Raw genomic sequence first — 16695 nt, forward strand, 5'->3', positions numbered from 1 at the left:
CTCAGGGTACACAGTCAGGGGCCACTGCAGTGGCTGCTGGCCTGATGGCTGCAACATCCTTTGTTTCCTACATGGCAGGTGACATTTTTCATCCACATTACACTCTACAAGCCCAACTGCACAACAATCCTGTTCCTCTCTGACCTCGCTTTCCTCCACCCATTTTCTTGCTTCTAATAGTTCTACCACCCTGGCCTTTATATTCCCCAAACACTTCAAGCTTATTCCTGTTTCGGAGTTCTTCCCTTGTTCTCATCTGCCTGGCAAGACATCTCCCAGATATTCACACGATGGCTCCCTACGCCCTGCAGACTCAGTTCAAATGTCCTCTCCTTGGGGACACTTCCTGGACTGCACTAACTCAGTGGGTTTATCACTACAAAATTATTAGTTTATATCCTCTGAGATCCATGAGAGCAGGAACCATGATGAGAACATTCAACAGTGTATATGCCCAGTGTCTATGAGAGCTCGACAGATAGTGGGTGTTCAAAAAACTGCTTGTTAAATGGCCACATGGTGTGTGTGTGTGTGTATCTGTGGTTTAGTGGGTGATGGTCATGAGGTAGGATATAGATGGGCCCCAGGCTGTGTAGCTGCAACCAGGCTCTGCCTGATGCTTCAAGATAAGATATTAGCAGGAGCACTGGGCCCGGATTGGGTGAAAGACAAAGCGACCACATTTTTCTCATTCTTGTAGTCAGTGGACTTTCCCAGCCCACACATGTGCAAAGAAGGTCCTCAGTCTAGGGAAGGGGTCAAAGGGAGAAAGAGACGCCAGCCCATAATATATCCTGCCAACCTCCCAGAAACCTTCACGCTGGACTCCACCTTGGCTGAGAGATGCTTGCGCTCCCAGGAAGGACCCTGAGTCAGGTCAAGTAAGGGCACAAGAAAGATGATTGGCCAGAGACAACCCAGAAGACTGCCCCCATATAAGCGACCTAACCCACCCCCATTGGGTGCAACTCACTCTGAGTTTGCCTATGTGCTTTTCCACATGTACTCTTCTTCTAATAAACCTTTATCTGTATCACAATCTTGGTCTATTTGCTGAATTCCTTCTTCGAAGAGGCCAAGGACCAAGGTCCTGCTTCCAGCCACCTTTCCCCCCCAGATTCACACTAGACTATTGTAACTTAGCCAGTTGCACAGCCATTCGAGTCTAAAGAAAGATAAGCTCTTTCTACCAACTCATGCTGTTTATGCTGTGCCCAGTTCAGCAGGTTCTCAAACAAACCACTGATGTCTGGTGGCAGCATAGCAGTGGTGATTTTGGTGGTGAAGACGATGACTAAATGAGTTTTACTGCACTGTAGCCTGAGGAAACAAATCTGTGCACAGGCCAACACCTCAACCTGCCAACCTCCAAACACAGGTCAGAAAAGGTGAGACAGTAAATTACATTCTGCTCCTGGATTTCAACTGTGACTTGCAAGTTACCTGTGTTTCCCCTTCTACCTTCTCTGAGCATAAGGCACTGCTGCTTTTGTTCAGTAGAAAGTGAAATGTAAACAGCAGTACCTCTGTGCATTCCTTCATTCATTAGGATTTTGAGTTAGACTCCAAGATGTACTGACATTCATAAACATTCAACAAATCTCCCAAACCACCAAAAACATTAAGGTTGATTCTCAAATCCTTAGACATGCTGTTCTGCCTCCAGTTTGGTGGCAATCAGGGTTCAGGTAATGTTCGTGTGGCCTTTTAGACCAAACGATATTTAAACTACAAATGCTGAGGATCACACACACAGGCAAGATGCGATCCAACCTGGAAAAAACACTCCTGCACCTTTGACCACCCTGCTGATTGCCCAGTGCTGAACTCACATGCACTGACTTTTCAATCAACCATTTTTGTGTTGGTCAGCTCAGAAAATCAACCTCAGCTACATAAACATTCCTGACAATCAGCTTGTAATGCGATAAGCTGCTCATAAAGAAAAAGGAAAAAGAAAAATAAAACAGTTTTAAACTGCCTCTCAGCCTCAATTTTTGTGATAGAATGGAGACCGTCAGATGCTTTGAGAATGATTACAATTTGTATATACTAGTGGGAGTGGAACGTAAAACCAAAATGTAAAAAAAGTGTTCAAGGTATCATTCATTTTCCATGAAAATAAAGGACATCGGGAACAAATGAAATAGCTTACATCTACACAGGCAGTGAAAAGACAACTTTCAGGCTACAGATATAGCCATCTCCACATCTGTCCTCCTTGGGACAGGCTGAAAAGTGGAAAAGTGGGTCCCCAGGGCCCACACTGAACTCTCCACTATGCAAAAAACCCAGAGAATGGGCAATGAGAGATGCAGATCAAAGCCAAGCTGGCTGTGTGACACTTCATGACTCAACCACTCTGTTCCCATCTGTGAAACAAGAAAGCTGGAGAGGAAGTCTGTGGTTCCTGTCCATTCTAACATTCTAGTAGTTTGTTTTTTACAACTGCAGGAAATCACAAGGGATAAAAATGGTATTTTCTTCCTTTCAATGAGAAGTAAAACATGAATTACTTACATTCAAAGTAAAAAAGATCACATAGAACTTTGCCCCTTCTTCTTGTTGCTGGTTTTCCCAATCATATGTTTTCAATCTACTTCCATATAATTCAGGACCTAAAGATATTTCTGCTGAATTTGCACCTTCCAATGTGCTACTTTACCACATTTACATTTTTAATGAATAAGTGTGTATTTTCTTTAAGAAGCTGTGTTGGGTGTGGGGAGAACCAAATGACATCACTTTTTCTCTTAGGAATCTGAAACTATAAATATTTTATGTGTGCAGGTTTTTTAATCTGATATTTATATCATATTATATAGAGAGTATCTGCCTTAAGACAGCTTCATTTGTGACCCCTATATTTATATAGACTATATAACTTAGAATTGCAATACTGATCAAAGCTCACATTTACCATTGCTGAGAGATGGCTACCTAAGAACACATTCCATATTGGGACAGAAAGCTCATCTACAGAATGTGTGCACAGTGAAACACTTATTTCATAATTCCTTTTTATTTTTGTAGATTTTCTTCAGTGTTTGAATTTCTTTTGCACTAAACTATATTTGAAATCGGTAACAATGCATGGCCCATAAAATTAACCCCCTCCCCACAAAAGTCAATGAAATCTTTTATTTGTGAAATTAATGCCTGATGATTTGAATCAACATGAATCAAGAATGAAAGATAAGGAATCCACATGCTGTGAGATTAAATTATCCCATTCCACAGGAAGCACATCCTCCAAAGCAAGGAAAAAGACACTTGGAGGTAATGAAGAAGGCCAGTACATTGACTGAGATAAGAAAGCTGTTGTGCTGATGGGAAAGTTTTTATTCTGTTTTTCTAGAATCAGATGATGTGATTTATATTATTATTTTTAAAAAAATTTGAGCTATAGTTGATTTACAATGTTGTATTAGTTTCAGGTGTACAGCAAAGTGATTCAGTTTTATATATATATTTTTCTTATATATATTCTTATATATATACTATTTTTCAGATTCTTTTGCATTATAGGTTATTAAAGATATTGAATATAGTTCCCTGTGCTATACAGAAGGTCCTTGTTGTTTATCTACTTTATATACCATAGTGTGTCAGATGATGTTATTTAATATTCCTCTAAACTAGAAAATTAAACAGGCTTGGTGACACTGACTCCACAAAGTTTTTAGCTGGACAAGGGAACTTGGTGGGCCTGGCATTATAGTTCAGTCATAGATCTATCACAAAGAAATTTGGAAGAAATTCTGCCCTAAATTTGGTCAGGATTTTAGAGCCTTTGCATCATGTACTAGCAAGTAACACTGAAACTGTAACAAATGATGTCAGGTAACAACAAAAGTAAAAATAGATAGATTAGATTACAACAAAGTTGAAAACTTCTGTGCATTAAAAGACACAATTAGCAGAGTGAAAAGGCAACCTGTGTAACAGGAAAAAATATTTGAAAATCATATATCTGAAAATCACCAAGTAAAGAACACCTACAACTCAACAACAAAAACAAACAACCTGATTAAAAAATTGGCAAAGCACGTGTACAGACATTTCTCCAAAGACCAATGGCCAATAAGCACTTGAAAAGGTGCTTGATATCACTAATTAGGGAAAAGCAAGTCAAAATCACAGTTGGATCCACCTCACACCTATTAGGATGGCTACTATCAAAAAAAGAAAATAAGTGTTGATGAGGATGTAGAAAAATGGGAAATCTTGTGCACTGTTAGTAAAAATGTACAATGCTGCAGCTACTATGGAAACAGTATGGCAGTTCCTTAAAAATTTAAAAATAGAATTACCATACAATCCAGCAATTCCACTTCTGAGTCTATACCCAAAAGAATGGAAAGCAGTGTCTTGAAGAGCTATTTGTACACCCATGTTCACAGCGGCACTATTCGCAACAGACAAAAGATGGAAGCAACCTAAGACTCTGTCAATGGATGAATGGAGAAACAAAATGTGCTACGTACAAGCGATGGGATATTATTCAGCCTTAACAAGGAAGGGAATTCTGACACCTGCTACAACATGGATGAACCCTGAGTATATACATTATACTAAATGATATAAGCCAGTCACAAAAAGACAAATATGGTATGATTCTACTCATATGAGGTATCTACCACAGAAGTCAAATTCAGAGACAGAACGTAGAAAGGTGATTGCCAGGAGATGGGGGAAGGAAGAAATGGGAAGTTGTTTAATGGATCTAGAGTTTCAGTTTTGTAAGAAAAGTTCTGCAGATTAGTTGCACAACAATGTGAATGTACTTAACACTACTAAAATATATGCACTTAAAAATGGTTAAGATGGAAATTTTTGTTATGTGTATTTTACCACAATTTAAAAAAATTTTTTAATTGTGTCAGACATATATATCAGTATTTATCCATTACCCATTATTAGGCTTTTGGTTTGCTTTAACCAAGTCTAATGTTTGCCTATTAAAAATAAAACTACAGTAAAAATTTTAACGCCTTAAGCTAGTCCCTGGGTTTTGTATTTGGTTTAACCTTAGACTAGGTTCTTAGGAGCTAAATTAGTAGGTCATAGTTTTCAACACATTTAAAGTTCTTTACTCATAAGAATTTACCTTTAAATGTATTAAATTAATGTCAGTAATCAAGGAAATTTGCCAGGACTTATTGGTTATAGGTGGTCTTAAAACTTTAGATGAATATGTTTCTAAAAGTTTTCCAATACTCCTGGAAGATACTATATTTTGAATTGTAAAATCTGCAATGAGCCTTTTATACAGACAAAAATGTATTTATAGAATTCTTATTATAGATACATATTAGAATATCTAATGTGATTTATAAAGACCCCTGTGATGAGATCCACTCAAAATTCATGATCAAAAAATTATCTGTCCCTTTTTCAATTTTGCTACCAGGCAGAGTCACTTACATCTATCACCATATTTCCCACTTTGCTCTAGATGCTAGGAAGCTGGGCCTATTTTTATGCAGCGTTCTTTACCTAGAGTTTTGTTACAGTGTTTTTCTACTTTTCCTCTTTCACTTGAGGGGATAAGGATGGGAGCTATAGACCATGAGCAGTGCAGGGAATTTTATATACTTTATTCTATATAGTCTGCTCGACAGCTGTGTAATGTATTATCCAGATTCCCTTTCTACCAATAAAACTGGTGCACAAGAGTATGAGTAACTTGACTTATAGCATACAGTGATTCTTGGCCTTACTATAGTCAAGTTTTTCTTGTAAGTTGCTACAAACCTTTTTGGAAGTAAAAGGATACATAAATAAATAATGTAAACCAGTAATTTCAATGACAAAACGTAATTTTATTTCATGCTGAGCACTAAAGGCTGGAGGAACATTAGAGCTAGAAGGAAATCAATCATCTCTTTAGCCCCATTCTTTGACAAACAAGGCCCAGGGAGGTGACCTCAATGACCTGAGGCATATAGCTGGCCCTTAGCTACATTTCCACTTTCTTTTTCAAAACAGGGCAGAATCATCTTTTATGGCTCATTTTTACTTCCTGTGCAAGGATCTCACTGCCTATTAGTCTCAGGATTCTCGAACCCCCGAGGAAGGAAGGAAAGTGAGCTTTAAACATTATTAATAAAATCAATTCATACTATAGTGCAATGCAACTATATGAATAATAAATATTTAAACTTCATGTGCAAAAGTCATTCTTCCTATTCTCTAATACAGTTTATTTTAAATTATCCACTGTTATCATAATAAGAGCTCTATTCTCCAGGCTTATTAGCTGTTTTATTCATTTATATCCTTGAGGAAAAAAACCTAATTTAAATTGATACCTGTTACCATTTAACTTACTTCTAGAATTTATCCTAAGGAAATCAACAGGAAATATATGAAACAAGTATGTACAAAAACGTTAATAAAAGTGTTTATTTTTTAAATGCAGTAGGTTTTTTAGAAAAATAAAATGGGAACTGTGTGAAATGTCCAACAATAAGAGATTACTTAAATGATACATCGTACAAAGGAATTCGGAAAAGCAGTTAAAAATTATGAGGCAGACCTATATTTATTGCATGGATAAAATGATGATCCCATTTATCTAAACAAACAGATATTGCTATACGCTTTTAGCCTTTTCCAATACCTAGAAGGATATTCTAAAATGCACTTGGAGTTGTCTCTATATGACAGGACCACAAATTAGTTATACTTTCACATATATATGGTCTTCTTACAATTTTTATAAAGAAGGTAATATTTTATAATCAGTAAAAGGACAATTAAGCTATTTCTATCTAGAAAAAAGTAACTATTTAAATATCTGTCCAAAATTAACTTACCATAATATCATACCATAACGAACTGGGCTTGAAAATACCCAGCAGTAATCACAGATTTTTACAAACATTTATGATGCACTAACAACAACAACAAAAAAATCAATGAAATTAATCAACATCATTCCACATTTTTATATGACATCTTATGATCCACTGAGATGTTTTCCATATTTCCCTGATTTTGATCTTGTTTCCCTTGCCTTTGCAACCTGTGGTGGAGAGAATAATACTCCCCACTCCAAGGTGCCCATATCTTTTTTTTTTTTTGAGATAAAATGTATTTAATGTACAATTCACACGTTAAAATGTATAATTCAATGCTTTCTGTATATTACATTAAATTTTAAAAGTTTGTGGTAAAAAAAATATTTATATACATATAAAACATAAAATTAGCCATTTTAACCACTTTCAAGGGGACAACTCAGTGGCATTAATTACATCCACAATATTGTGTAACTATCACCGCTATCTATTTCCAAAACTTTTTCATCATCCCGAACAAAACTTCTGTACCTATTAAACAATAACTGCCTATTCCTCCCTCTCCGTAGCCCCCTTTTAACCTCTAATCTATTTTCTGTTTCTATGAACTTGCCTACCTAGATACTTCATACAAGTGGAATCCTACAATATTTGTCCTCTTGTGTCTGGCATATTTTGCTTAGCATGTTTTCAAGGTTAAGATGTCCATATCTTAATGCCTAGAACCTGGAAACATGTATGTCACACGGCAGAAGAGAATTAAGGTTGCAGATAAACTGGGGTTGCCAATCCTAATGCAGTGAGATTACCCCGGCTCGTTCAGGTGACCCAGTGTTTTCACAAGGGCCTTTTAAGTGTGGAAGAGGGAGGTGGAAGGTCAGTGCTAGAGGTATGCATGGTGAGAAAGCCTGGACCAGCCACTGTGGCTTTAAAGATGAGGCACAAGCCAAGGAATGCCAATAGCCTTTAGGAGCTGCAAAAGCAAAGCAAGGAAACAGATTTTCCCCTGGAGCCTCTAAAAGGAATGCAGTCCAGCCAAAACCTTGATATTAGCCTAATGAGACCCACTTCAGACTTCTAATGTCAAACACTAAGATATTAAATAAATCTGTGTTGTTTGAAGCCACCAATTTGGTAGTAATTTGCAGTCATAAGAAACTAACACAGGCCTTAATATTTTCATATGATTTTGAAGTTAAATGTAACGGTTCTGTTCCTCTTTTAATACTAATTAATACTAATACATTATTGTCATAATATAAAACACGTCCTTGGATCAAGGAGCTACCCTTTATCCTATCACATGTCATTTTACCTGGAAATCTACAGACACACACACACACGGACACGGACACACACACTCATACCTTTGATTCATTCCTTTATCATTCATTTATCTTTTGAACAAATTTTTATATTAAGTTTCCATTCATTCCCAGTATTCTGATCTCTTACAGAATAAATTAAGCAAGGACATTTCTCTAACCTCCCCTGCACTCCCCATATCATCTTCCCAGTTTTTGTTGTACTAAGCCTGACCAGAGAATGAGTTCCTGACCCCAGCTTCTCACTCACTTAAAAAACAAGGCCATTCAAGGAATTCGGATGCTTCTCCTTCTGCAACCACAAGGGGATGCACTGTCCACAGAGTAGTGCTTGGTGTCAAAGATGGAGCCAGGAAAGAAGTGGCGTTTTGATTCCTTAATTCCTGTTGGAACCACGGGCTCTGACACAACACCACTCACGCAGGTCCACCATGTTCGATGGTATTCCATGTACCATCCCAGTCTCGGCTGCAGCCTCCTGAAGAATTCTTGGTAAAAGTGAGCTAAGTAGTCACGTAGCCACAAATCCAGAGCCCTGGACCACATAGACCTTCCTTCTCCCAGTGTCCTCCTTTACTTCTTTCAGACCTTATGTATTCAAAATATCAGGTTACTGTTCCTTCCTGAACAACCACTTCCTGGCCACCTCTAATAGTAGGGATTCTAATGTTTCCAAGATTCTCTTCCATCCAGAACCCCCTGACTCCCTCAGCTAGGGGCTTTCTGGCCCCTCTCCCTAGAGCAAAGGAAAACAAAATGCAGAAATAAAAGCAAAAGGTAAATCTCCAGAGTGCATCCTGTTACACAGAATAACTAGAATATGTATGTTGTTTTAAAAGACAATTCATATATCCCCACTTGCCTAGTTTGTACTATTCTCTCAAAGCACTTGTGTATGTTACCTTTTTCTTTTAATAGACAACTTTTATTTTCTCATTCTGCTGGGTATATTAGGCCAAAGAAGCTTCACAAATAAGGCAATGCTTCCTGTCTTTACTCACACTGTTCATGAAGGAAAGAGTGTGTAATAGTTCAGACTTTAAATATGTTCTTTTCTCTCTTTTCCACATTGTCCTTGGAAACTGTGGACAAAGAATGTCCACCATTTCAGTAAACAAAGGATGTTGTGCCTGTCAAGATATCAGCCTCTACAGCTGCCCCGAGGGGATTCAGATGGAGAAACACAGGATGCTGGCCCTAGATAGCTAAGGTGCACATCAAAGGGATGATTTCAATGAGCCCAGACTCTTGCATCTTCCCATACATAAAAAAGTCCTAAATTCATTAATTTGAGATGTCTGGGTTTGTTATATAATTACCAATAAGTTTCTGATGTTCAACTACCTGGTTTTGTTTTTTTTGCAAAAACTCCTATATATCCTGGCTCCCCCTTTACCTCTTCAGAACAGTCCCTCAGAGCTGTCTGAAAGGCTGTATCCCAGGCTTAAGTCCTCAGGAAGTCCACCAAATAAAACATAATTCTCACCTTTAGGTCGTGGATTTTTTTTTCTGTCCACAAAATCCACAGCTGTAAGTAAATCTTCTTTAAAATCGTCAAGTTTGATTTTCAAAAAGTTAAAGGCATTCTACAAATGTAGAATATATATGTCAAAGATTTATTTATTCACAAGTGAGGGGACATGAAAGGATGATAAAGCTGGTTCCAACAGCATTTGAGAAACAGATTTATATAGTCTGTCTGGGAAAATCTGCTGAAATAGGCTTGCTAGGTTAGAGAAAGGACAGGTTAATGTTCTACGGGGCACTAAAACTGTAAGCATTGTGGTTCTCTATTCATTTGCCTCTGAACCAGAAATCTGTGTCCCTGGGAGACACAAATCTACAAGTTAGCATGTAACTTCACAGCTCCTGGGCCAGCCATGATCAACAGTAGATAGTAAAACAAAGCTGCATTTCCCTAGAAAATTAAATAATCTTTGACTGGCTTTGTTAAACAATGCACTGAGAACATATGCCTTCCTCCTTTTGTTTTGTTTCCAAGCTTTTGGTGATTTTTCTTTTCACAGTTAGGTGGGAAATCTCCTATGTCCATTTCACTCTTTCCCCAGGGAGCACCCTTTCCCAATTAATGTTTTAAGTTTCTACATCTTTGATCTGCTTTCTGTTAATGGGAAACTCATTCACCTAATAATTTTTTAGCATCTTCCATTTGCCAGGCCATGTTCTAGATAGATTTCAATAACAGTTAACATGTCACAAAGTGCCTTGATAGCAATAGTGTCATTTTTCTTTAATATTTAAGGAGATACAGGGTAATTCAAGAAGAACTGAACAAATTCAAAAAATTATTACCAGTAACTAGATTTTGTATGAATGTAAAATGGTTATTTTTTTAAAATCATTTGATCCTCACAAAAACCTTAGAAGATAAGATTTTGTTACAGATAACAAAACTGAGGCTCAGAGGTCATTTCCTTATGTCACATGAGCAGAAAGGTTTCAAGGCCTCTGCATTTTCCAGTGGCTTCACTGCCTGAAGCTATTATTTTTCAAGCATTAGGATTGGAGCTTGTCCATTTAAAGTTTAGGTTTATCCTGTCTGTAGTTTCAATCTGTGATTTTTAAAAGAAATTGAAGTGATCGTTCAAAATCGTTTGCTAAATAAAACTCTATAATGGATAGTTCTTTAAAATTATAATTAGGGTAAGAGTCCCCCCTTAAATATTTGCTCTTTCCTGACATCCATTAAGTTTGTACTTTTCTGTAAGATTTATGGTTCAAGAACGTTTTAATTACTGTCAATTCTGAGTTAATTAACCTCTCCAGGTGTCCCCCCAACTGAGATTTGAGTGTCTGAAAGTTCCTGGAAACAGGCTTTCTGTAAAAAAAAGAATTATATATAATTATATATATATATGTACATATATGTGTACATATATATATATATATATAGAGAGAGAGAGAGAGGTGTTTCCTTAGATAAAGTAGGTAACGGCTAAAGAAAGAACTAGATTTCCCCAAACTCGGAGGATGATTAAGGGTTTATATACACTGACTGTCAACGTTAGAACACATAAATGAATGATAGAAGAGAATGTGCACTCAGCATGAGAAGGTTGAGGCTCATCCGTAATTTTACTTCATCCCTATGGACCTTACTCATTATGTCAGCTGAGGATGTTGTGAGTCATAAGCTAGATAATGCGTGAGAAAGCTCTCAGTAAAATTTAAACGCGATACAAATGCCAGGTGTTACACACTAGGATGCTCACTCCAGCACAGTCCACTTCCTTTAGGTCCCTAAACTTTATGGGTTCCCATTAGCACAGGAGACCCGCGCATGCTCTTTCCTGGGCCTGGGGCTCCGTCCCCACCGCCTTCTGTTCTCTAACTCCCACTGTCCCTGAGGTCCGCTTAGAGGGCACTTCCTCTGGAAATGGTCCTCTGTTCCCAGTTCTCAGCTGGTTGTCCTCTTCTTCCATCAGAATATTTATCTCTGTAGTCTCCTTACTTGCCCATCCCAGCATTAGCTTATGCTTTCCAGGCAAATACCATATGATATCATTTATATGTGGAATCTAGAATATTACATGAACTTATCTATGAAACAGAAACAGAAACAGACTCACAGAAGACAAACTTATGGTAACCAAAGGGGGAAGTGGCGGGGAGGGATAAATTAGGAGTTTGGAATTAACAGATACACACTACTATATATAAAATCGATAAATGACAAGGACATACTATATAGCACAGGGAACTGTATTCCATATCCTGTAATAAACCATAATGGAAAAGAATATGAAAAAGAACACATATATATAACCAAATCACTTTGCTATACACCAGAAACTAACATGACAATGTAAATCAACTTTACTTCAGTTGAAATAATTAATCAATCTTTCTAAGAGAAGGGATCACATCTAGCTGTATCTCCACCACTTAAGTCAGTTCACATTATACAGCAGTTACTGAATATATATTTGTGGAATGAACTTTAACTGCCCGATGGCATCTCTCTATCTTGTTAAATCCAGACAAAGTGTATTGACCACTGAATAATTCATAAGCAAAATATATGGGTTTTAAATATATGGTCCCTACTCAAAGGAGTTGAAATATTAAGATGTATATATGGGGACTTCCCTGGTGGTGCAGTAGTTAAGAATCCTCCTGCCAATACAGGGCACACAGGTTCAAGCCCTGGTCCGGGAAGATCCCACATGCCGTGGAGCAACTAAGCCCATGCGCCACAACTACTGAGCCTGCGAGCCACAACTACTGAGCCCGTGTGCCACAACTACTGAAGCCCATGCGCCTAGAGCCCCTGCTCCACAACAAGAGAACCCACTGCAATGAGAAGCCCGTGCACCGCAACGAAGAGTAGCCCCCACTCGTCGCAATTAGAGAAAGCCCACATGCAGCAACAAAGACCCAATGCAGCCAAAAAAAAAAAAAAGGATGTATATATGAAAGACAATTACAGAACAATGAAATCATATTTATAAGCAAGAGGACAATGTATCATGTAGACAAGTGGTACCGTGTGTGGATAAAAAAGAAGGAAGTGTTTTATAAGAAATAAGAAAGTTGGAGGCATCCTTTCATAATAGCCTTAAATCATGAGTATTCAAAAGTATAAACTCAGACAAACTCCTAACATCATGCTGGGGCCACCCCTGGCAACATGACAACTGCGGGCTGGAGAACACAGAACACGTTTCACGGAGGACAACGTGAAGGAGAACATTCTGTCTACAGTCACTATTTGGCATTGTTTCCATACAGCCTTTGTTGCCAAACTTAAAGGGCGTCATTCTCAGCACATAGTCTTTTTTGTCAGGTCATTATTTTTACACAATCAAACCTTCCAGTATATTCTCTGTACTAACTGCTTTTTAGTTCCAAACATCCTTCCTGGGAAGGCCCTAGGTCATCAGAACTCCCGATTCACCTCAGTGCCATTGAATTGCTTTGAAACAAATTATTTTCACTGTGGCAAGTGCTGGAAGAAAACCTACAATATATTTGATTCAGGTCGTTATTTTGGCAATAGGTCTGAATAAATACATTTATCATTATAGTTTTTAAAATAATTTTATAATCTGACAGAAAAAAAGCTGGCTTGAAAGCCATTCCTTGCTCCAAGGCTTTGGATAAAACAATCACTTTAGAAAACTGTTTTGTGTTTTCTAGGGATATACATTCACACGTATGTCAAAGTGTACATGTGAATTTTTGTATGTAAATATATATGCCTCTTAAGTTATACACACACACAAGCCATATACATATGATCGATTTTCTATCTGTGTGGCTCATTCCTTATGAGCCATCAGTACACACCCGAGATGCCCCAGGATGCTCTGTTTTATAACATCATTGCATAAATATACACGTCAAACTGATAACATCATCCTTAAAGAATGAATTATATTGCGAAAGTAAAGCAACATAAAATGCAACGTCAGAATATTTCCATCAAAAAGAGGTAAGAGTAAAAAAATAAAAAGTTTATCGCCTAAGCCCAGGTTTGCTCTTCAGAAATGTGGAACAGCCCAACTGTAAGTATTGATGTGGGCCCGAGAGTCCCATAACAGATATTTGTTTCTTTCTTAATTCCTTCCCTTCTACCTATAGACCATCTGGAGCTGCTTAAGGAGAAGTAGACTTGTTAGGTCATCACTTAAATCATTGTGTCCCTGATTGAAGTAGTTTGGTCCTTTGTAAATTTGCTTTATGATTAAGAAAAAAAAAATCACTGGTGCTAAAAATATGGATTTGCAGACACTTGCTGGTACATCAGAATCTATGGGAGAGAGGGCGTCAGAATTAGTATTTTGGACAAATGTCTGAGGTAAGTACTTCTCAAACTTTAATACACAAACTAACCACCTGGGGAACTTGTTAGAATGCAGATTCTGATTCAGTAGATCTGTGATCGCACCTGAAAGTCTGCATTTCCAGCAAGCCCCCACGGGATACTGAAGCCACTGGTGAAAGAGCCACACTTTGAACAGCTAAGACCTCTCTGACTGTCACCCTCAGGCCTGATGGGAGTCCCAAAGCATCAGACATTGGCTTGCTTATAGACAGTGGAGTCAAAGTGTAGGAGTTGGTTAAAAAAAAAAAAAGATTTAGGAGGAAGGACCATCTTAACCTGTTGTGTTGCTGTTCCATACACCCAGGCCGTCAGGGTAGAACTAAATACAATCTGACCACCATTTCTTAATTCAATAGCCTTCTATAACTTAACTGCTATAGTCTACATAGAATGATAATTTTCCTCTGTTTGGTTGTTTGTTGGGTTTTGTTGTTCTTTTTGTTTAATTCTCAAAAGGGACCTTTATTTCCTAGTGTCCTTCAGTCCACATGTATTGAGTGCATACCCTGTGGAAAGTCACAGCAATAAACAAGGCACAATCCTTACCCTTCTAAGCAAATGCAGTCTAGTTGGAGAAACAAGATATGGACTGAAATATCTTAATGCAAGGTAAAATGTTATATTGTAACAGAAACACTAGTGCTATGGTTGCAGGGATTCAGAGGAAAGAGAAATGATTTGATTGCAGTGTAGGGCAGGACACAAGATTTGAACGCAGGTCTGTCTGACTCACCATTACCACATCAGAGAAGACACAGGGGCCCAACTGTCAAAGCCACAGGACCCTGACCTTGTCCTCAGGCAACCTGGGTGCTGGCAAAGGTTTTGTTTAAGCCTGGCAATCATGGCCCCAAGTTGTGAGTTTAGAAAATAAACCTCAAATGTCTCCTCAAGACTAAACAGATAATCTTCTAGGGACAAGGGAATCACTGTTAAATGAATTTAATTTCAGAATGCTCACTTAACACTCATTTCTCTGCTGTGTAATCTTCATCTGTTGACATCATTCCTCTGAGAAGTATAATTTTTAATTACATATCTTGTAATCCTAAATATTTTAGTTTGTTTAGTCTTTTAGCGAATTGATATGAGGCAAAGTTGTCATGTATCACACGGGGATTGTGGTCACTTTGTATTGCTCTATTGAATTATGGCATTATTTTTGATTCTGTTACAAAAGACTATGAGAGAATAATATTATTTCTAGAATAATTCAAAATATGCAAAACAAACTAATCTAATTTATGCAAACCCTTTTGACTCATAATTTTACTTTCGCAAGAAGCCTTGAAAATAGTTTGTCAGTTCAAAGGAAGCTATTCTAGGAAGGACAAATTATGAAACAATTTACCAGTTTTATAACTTAGAGAAAAAAAATGTTACTTTTACTCTATATTATGCACCTAAATCTGCATAATTCTAAAAATTATGAAATACAAAAACTGTATGTTTCTATATGAAATACAGAACTGTATGTTTTTGTGCATGAAGCAACATATATTTATGGAAGAAAATATATGCAGAATTTTTATTGCAGAAGGGCTAGATGTCAAAACATCTCAGCAACAAGATGACATATTTTGACAATGGTTATTTATGGTTCACCAGTATACTGAGATAAAGCAGAAGCCTTACATTTTCAAAAGCAATGTCCCCATTCTCTTCCCAAATTAATCATCTTTAGAGTGTTCCAAATAATAGACATATGTTTGATTTTGACAGTGTTGATAGTGGGGTTTTCCTATAACCGTATGTTAATCAAGCAAAGTTACCTGTCAAAAACAATAGCAGTTTGAAGACTAATTCCATCACATATAATGGGTAAATCATCATATTGATGGTTCACAAAAAAATGCCATTCATACTTTGGCTTTAGAGCTGAGTCCTGGGACATCTTACAATTGTGAAGGACACTTAGCTTACATGCTTTAACATCCTTAAAAGAAAGATGGAAAGAGCTTGTGCCAATGCGGAGGAACATCAAAAAACAAACTTGGCTCAGAACACTCAGTTAAAGTGCTCAGAAATTACATTATTCCCAGTAGACGCTTAATAAACATCTGTTGATGGAACAACCTTATGCCAGCTTTATACTGAAAACAGTGTATCCAACAACTGTACGTAAGCCAGGTCCTCATTCTGCTGCATGGCTCTTGTTGACTCTGGACATCTCTCTGCCAAATGCACAAGGAAGCATTCCTAGTGAAGTAGAAACCCCTCCAACACCCTGAGTGTAAGTGATGACTCGACTTATGCACTGATGAAGATAGTCCTAAACTGCCCTACGAAGAAAAGGGAATTATGATAAAGCCATAGAAACAAACAAGGCATTACCTTTTTTTTTTTAACATCTTTATTGGAGTATAATTGCTTTACAATGGTGTGTTAGTTTCTACTGTATAACAAAGTGAATCAGCTATACATATACATATATCTCCATACCTCCTCCCTCTTGCGTCTCCCTCCCACCCTCCCTATCCCGCCCCTCTAGGTGGTCACAAAGCACCGAACTGATCTCACTGTGCTATGTGGCTGCTTCCCACTAGCTATCTATTTGACATTTGGTAGTGTATATATGTCCATGCCACTCTCACTTCATTCCAGCTTCCCCTTCCCCTTCCCTGTGTCCACAAGTCCATTCTTTACGTCTGAGTCTTTATTCCTGTCCTGTCCCTAGGTTCTTCAGAACCATTTCTTTTTTTTTTTTTTTTAGATG

This window comes from Physeter macrocephalus, chromosome 1, assembly GCF_002837175.3.
Source record: "Physeter macrocephalus isolate SW-GA chromosome 1, ASM283717v5, whole genome shotgun sequence".
NCBI lineage: Eukaryota > Metazoa > Chordata > Mammalia > Artiodactyla > Physeteridae > Physeter > Physeter macrocephalus.